Source organism: Salvelinus fontinalis, chromosome 29 (genome assembly GCF_029448725.1).
Source record: "Salvelinus fontinalis isolate EN_2023a chromosome 29, ASM2944872v1, whole genome shotgun sequence".
NCBI classification, from domain to species: domain Eukaryota; kingdom Metazoa; phylum Chordata; class Actinopteri; order Salmoniformes; family Salmonidae; genus Salvelinus; species Salvelinus fontinalis.
Window position 1 is genome coordinate 29,736,045 of NC_074693.1, and position 6,389 is coordinate 29,742,433.

The 6,389-nt window shown below is 44.0% G+C and overlaps 1 long non-coding RNA gene across 1 annotated transcript; it reads left to right on the forward strand.

Annotated features, from left to right (window-relative positions):
* Positions 1-60: 60 nt before the first annotated feature.
* Positions 61-5,639, forward strand: LOC129827812 (uncharacterized). Its single transcript, XR_008755222.1, has 3 exons — positions 61-526; positions 5,211-5,249; positions 5,374-5,639. It is a non-coding gene; the product is annotated as an uncharacterized LOC129827812 (long non-coding RNA).
* Positions 5,640-6,389: the final 750 nt, after the last annotated feature.

A 6,389-nucleotide genomic window follows, 5' to 3' on the forward strand; every position in this document is an offset into this window, starting at 1 on the left:
TCTGTCAGTGTAATGTCTCAAGGACAGACTACGAGCATCCAACGTAATTACACACTATTTTAGTTCTCTGATCTGAGTGATGTCATCTGAATTTCACATGCCACTTGGGCTGCGATTGGTTGGTCACCTGTCTTTCAGCCAATCGCAGCTTGGCTTAATCTCCATAAACGTGTTGCTTGACGGTGCCCCTCTAAAGCCACTTCCCCCGTCTCTGGATGGGAATAGTGTGACAGATTTGAAAGCATTAGTTATTACACAATTCATTTCTGTTCAGTCAAAGAAAAACAATCCTTCAGTACGAGAAATGTAAAAGTTAATGGAGTAGTGTCTTCACCTTTTTATATTACACACACCGGACTGATCAGAGGATGCACATCTAGTGCGGGTGTGTATGCATCCATACATGCCTAGTGTGCCAGTGGGACTATGAATGGACAGTGACGGGTGTGACTGTCAGAGGAAGCAGTACACAAGTGATCGCCCCACCAGCACTTATCTGAGAGGAAAAGGGAAGAAATAAGGAGAGGTTAGTATCCCCCCCCCCTCCCATGGTTTGCAATCTGTCATTTTTCCTCTGGCGATTTCTGGACGTGTTCAGTCATCTGTGCTCTACGTGTACTCATCCTCTGTCTGTTTTATCTCGCTCTCGGATGATGCTTTGCTGTAATTGACGCTGTCAGCTATCAAGGCAATTTGGTCTAATCTCATGCAGACCCATATGTAATATCCAGGTAGTGCCAAAAGAAACAGGCAGGGGACAAGGTAAGTGTGGTGTGTGAGCGCTTTGTCATTTGAAAACGGTATTCACAGTAGTTCAAATGTGTTCCATATTTGACGTAATATACATTATCCCGGTCTATGTATGTGTAGAATATAAATCAGGTTGTGTGGCATAATTGTCCTAAATCTTCTGAACTCAATCCTTTTAATTTAATGGGTGCTGAGATACTCATTGTTCCGGCAGGCATTAGGCTATGCATTGGAATGCATGGCTTGTGTAAAACTAGACCCATCCATTAGACAGTAAATGCTTGTAGAAACAGTTGGTGAGTTAATGGCTATAGGCTCAACACAGTGGCAGGACGTGTGCTTGGCCAGTGGGGGATGGAGACTGTTCTATGGTAACACTGAAATGAGGGCGATTGGGGCGACCTAAGGAACTGATTTCAGGATCAGGTGAGCCGTCTATGGCTGAGTTGTGACTCCATGCCAGGGAGAGTGAGGCAGTATTGTTAACTGTTTCAGGATCCGTAGAAAGGGTGTATATAACTGAGTGTAGTAAAGCTGATGGACAGTGATCATGTACTGTGTAGGACACGTCCTTGGAATCAGTGGGGTGGTTGTGATTCTCATGACTTCGTTTGTGTTCGTAGGCTGTAATTGTGAATCTCCAATTCCCACATCTCTGATAGAATTGTCACCAGCACAGATGCTAGCTAGGTGGTGACACTCGGCCCTCCACGTTTCTGCTTGTCAGTTTATTTATTAGGTATGAATTGACTGACATTGGGGAAATGCCTAATAGGTGTTTGGAACCACCTGAGTGACAGAACTGTGGGGTTTTCTACCCACTCTAATACTCTGCTGCTGTAGCTAAATTACACCCAATAGGTTGGCTCAAGTGATAATGTGCCTCTGACAGGTCACTACTTTGTGGAGGAGGGGTGTTAAATGTCAATTTTTTTGGGGGGGGGGGGATCAACTGAGTTTGAAAAGACCATATGATTATTTCAGTGGTTGTGGGAATAAGTGCACTCAATACCGAGGTAAATATCAAGTCATATCTGTGTAAGAGTGGATGGCAGGTTGTCATCACTCAGAACTGCAGATTAGTGATGTCTTCACTCAGAACAGCAGGTGGTGAATGCGGACTGTAGATTTGACCATGCAGCGGCTATAACTGTTGTGTTTAAATAGCAAATGTGCCTACTCTGGCCTTGGCACAGACTTGAGCCAACAGATGCTGTGCGGGCAGGTGCCGCATGGTCAATCCAGCATCTGCAGTTACGGTGATACAGCCTCTGCAGAAGTCAGGGCATTCATACTACTTGTGCTGTTGCCAAGGAAGTGAGTTTGTTTATACAGGACCCCCCCCCCCCCCCCCCCCCTCCCACCTATCGTTAACCAAACATGTCAATACGGAGCCCTCAGCATTGTCACAACATTTCGGAGGCACACGATGGTGCTCATTTTGGCCTCTGCATTCCTCCAGAGGCTCCGCAATTGTCACCCCTTCCATACGAAGGCCCAGACCACATTTTTGGATCAAGCATAAATTGTCTTATTGTCACCACTATCGGTAGAGTCAAATATAATAGAAACACATTGAACTTTTGATTTTTATTCGGTACATGAAAACCTAAGTGGCAGAAGTAAATATGTGTGCTACGTCATCACGTACTGATTTTATTTTAAATCATTTTGCTAGAAAGGCGGTCAGCCTGGTCTCAGACTAAACTTAACGTAGTAAATGTAAATCCAAGATGCTCAAATTAGAATATTATACATTTTGGTGTGGTTACAAAAAACAGAAGGTTACTTAATTGTGGAAGTAGGATGATCGGGCTTATAACGCGTGTTTGAATTTCATGGACATCTTTAGCATTTTAGTTAATTAGCAACTTTGCAACTTAGCATGTTAGCTAACCCTGACCTTAACCCCCTAATCTCTAGCCTAGCTAATGTTATTCACCTAAGGAGTGTTAGCTACCTAGCTAACTTTAGAATTTGTAACATTTCATACATTTGATGGAAATCCACAAATGAAAACATTTTCTATGGTACGTTACAGCTACCCCCTGGGAAAATGCAGCAGATTTTAGAATATTTGCATGAATCTGTCACCAATTGGATGGAAACCTAGCTACCCTTTTCTGTCTCATGGTGGAGGGATGAAACTGGGATGGGGGGGAAGAGACTTGAGTTGCAGCCAGGGTGTTTTTTGCCAACCTTACTGAAGTCTAAGGGGACATTCCTCTTGCTGTGTTTGTGTGCCAATGATGCTGTGTGGATAGTAAACACATCTAAGTGTCCTATTTGGATCTGTCACCTTGGCTGTTATTGAGTCAGTCATGTGGACTAATCGATAGGCAGTGTTTTCTGAGTCAGTGCAACATTATTCTACAGGTCCTTGTTGTAGAAGTGCTATACAAAACAAGGGATTCTGGAATGGAGGAAAGAGTCCAGTCAGGCCTGAAATCAACATCTAGCTCAATTGCCTCAGACTGACAGACTACCATAACACTCCATCCACCTGCTGAGGGAGAGATGCTCATGCCAGTAACTCTTTGTTGAAATACAATGTTACAGTATGATGCATTATCCATTCAATACAATGTTGCAATATCATGTACTATACATTCAGTGTATGATGTTGCTATACATTGCTCCTTTTAAGAGTAATGAGGCATCAACTGTGGTGTGAATCAATGTTTTGTGTGAATTGTGGCCCCTGTGTTTGTAAGGGTATACTAACAGTTCAAGCTGGTGTTGGGTCAGCTCTTTGAAAAAAGTGTTAATCTATTGCTGGGCTAGGGATACTTTTTTTGTTGTTGACCAGATGAATGGTTTGATGCTTCATGGAAATGGAATGGTACCTGTGGTCAAATATTAGCTACAATCACATCATGGTAATGGGTCAATTTATACCACCTGTCATCCATAGTTAATGAGATGGTTGGAGACAGGGCTGAAGCCTACAGGAAGTTGGATTATAAACCCTCCTCATCCACAGGGTACCTTCACCTACGCAGGCTCAATCGCTTGTCACGCTACCACAGCATGATTGAAAGACACCATTCGCAGGCCTAGACTCTGGCCTCCTATAGGGAGGAGTGGTGCCAGGATAACAACCTCTCCCTCAGCGTGATCGAGACAAAGATGATTGTGGACTACAGGAAAAGGAGGACCGAGCATGCCCCCATTCTCATCGACAGGGCTGTAGTGGAGCAGGTTGGAAGCTTCAAGTTCCTTGGTGTTCACATCACCAATAAACTATCATGGCCCAAAGACAGTTATGAAGACTGCATGACAAAGCCTATTCCCCTCAAGACACTGAAAAGATTTGGCATGGGTCCTCAGATCCTCAAAGCTGCACCATCGAGAGCATCCTGACTGGCTGCATCACTGCCTGGTATGGCAACTGCTCGGCATCTGACCGCAAGGCACTACAGCGGGTAGTGCGTACGGCCCAGTACATCGCCGGGGGTCAAGCTTCCTGGCATCCAGGACCTATATACCAGGTTGTGTCAGGAAGGCCCTAAAACTGGTCAAAGACTCCAGCCACCCTAGTCAGACTGTTCTCTCTGCTACCACATGGCAAGCAGTACTGGAGTTCCAAGTCTACCTACAAGAGGCTTCTAAACAGCTTAAAGCCACAAGTGAATATCTAATAAAATGGCTACCCAGACTATTTCCAATGTCTCCACCCTCCTTTACGCTGCTGCTACTCCCTGTTTTGTTATCTATGCATAGTCAGGTTAACTCTACCTACATGTACATATTACCTTGACTTACCTGTGCCCCCGCACATTGACTCTGTACTGGTACCCCCTGTATATAGACTCGCTACTGTTATTTTACTGCTGCTCTTCTTTTTTTCAGTGAAGTGATTACCAGCTCTCTTGATGATAAATGTTTAACTTATTTTTCTTAATTGCCTTGTTGGTGTAAGGCTTGTGAGTAAGCATTTCGCTGCAAGGTTGGTGCCTGTGACCAAATACCATTTGATTTGAATACTCTCCCTTGGGAGTGTTGCCACTTGGTGGACTTTGACATATATGAACTAATGAGCTAATCCTCTTATCCTCCTCAGATTGGCCACAGGAGTTAAATCATTTGTGTACAGCCAACTCTAGATTTGTTATAATTATGAACCTAACGGCCATGGAGCAGAAGATCAAAGAAGTGAGTTCCAGCTGTATCATCGTAACTCCTGGCTGGCATTTGAACATGCCACAGAAATCCTGTTTCATTCAGCACTTGGCTGTACTGTTGCCTCCAGGCTTTATTGACTGGTGTGATTCTGATTTGAGCCACTCCCTGTTTTATGATCCGTCTAGCCAGTGCCCCCCCCCAGAAACAGTTGAAGAACCGGTCAATATCCAGTGACGAGATCCAGCCCATCAAGGGGGTGAGCAACCTCCCATCCTGCCTCCACCCTCCCTCCTTCTCCCTGACACATCTCTAGCCTATTCTCTATTTTTCCACAGAGATCCCTTCCAGGTGGGCCGGACCTGGACAAAGTCAAGGTGTGTGGTTTGGAATCCTTATATTTACTAACAGCATTACCAGAATCAATAGTCACTAATTCAAGATGAATTAAGTGTGTGGTACTTTATTCCGTGATGTCCCAAACTGTGTGCCCATTTTTAGGAGGGCCCAGAAGGTTCTGAGACGTCCTCTACAGAGGAGCTGAAGTGACGACTGCTTGGCCCTGCAGGAATATCGGGCCATGAGCCTTCCATCTGCTCATTATTTATACATGCATGCATGCTTAGTCACTTGCCTTTCCACATTTACTTTAAAGCAAACACTGAGTTGGTGAGTAATTAGAAACACACATGCGACAGGGATACCCATGATGGTTCTGTATCTACCAAACTGAATGTGTATTCTTCACAATAAATCAATCCCGTTGAGTGGACCCATCTCTTCCCTTAGACCTGATCAAAATACAGAAGATAAAACATTTAATTGTTGATGTGATTTTAAGTAGGAACTATGACATTTTCTGAGTTAAGCAAGAAAAAGTGTTTGTCAACATTGTCCCTCTCCTTGTGAACCAAGTTGGGCTGGGGAAAAGTGTGATTCATTAGGCTCAGCGCTGTGTTTGTGTATGTACAGTGGGGTCTGAAATTAACGCCCTTGATTAAGATTAGCAATAATGACTACACTTGCGCTCAGAACAGCTGGAGCATGAACTCTACAAGGTCTCGAAAGCGTTCCACAAGGATGCTGGCCCATGTTGACTCCAATGCTTCCCACAGTTGTGTTGGCAAATTGAGTGTGGAAAAACCCAGCAGTGTTGCAATTCTTAATGCAAACCGGTGCGCCTGATGCCTACTACCATACCGAGTTCTAAGACGCCTACATGTTTTGTCTTGCCCATACACCCTTTGAATGGAACACACACACACAATCCATGTTGCAATTGAAAGAAAATAAATTAACCTGTTTCCACCCCTTCGTCTAAACTAATTTGGAGTGGATTTAAGTGACATCAATAAAGGATCATAGCTTTCACCTGGATTCAAATCCAATTTTATTTGTCACATGCGTCGAATACAACAGGTGCAGCAGACCTTACAGTGAAACGCTTACTTACAAGCCCTTAACCAACATTGCAGATTTTTTGAAAAAGAAAATATAAAATCAATAAATACCTGCAG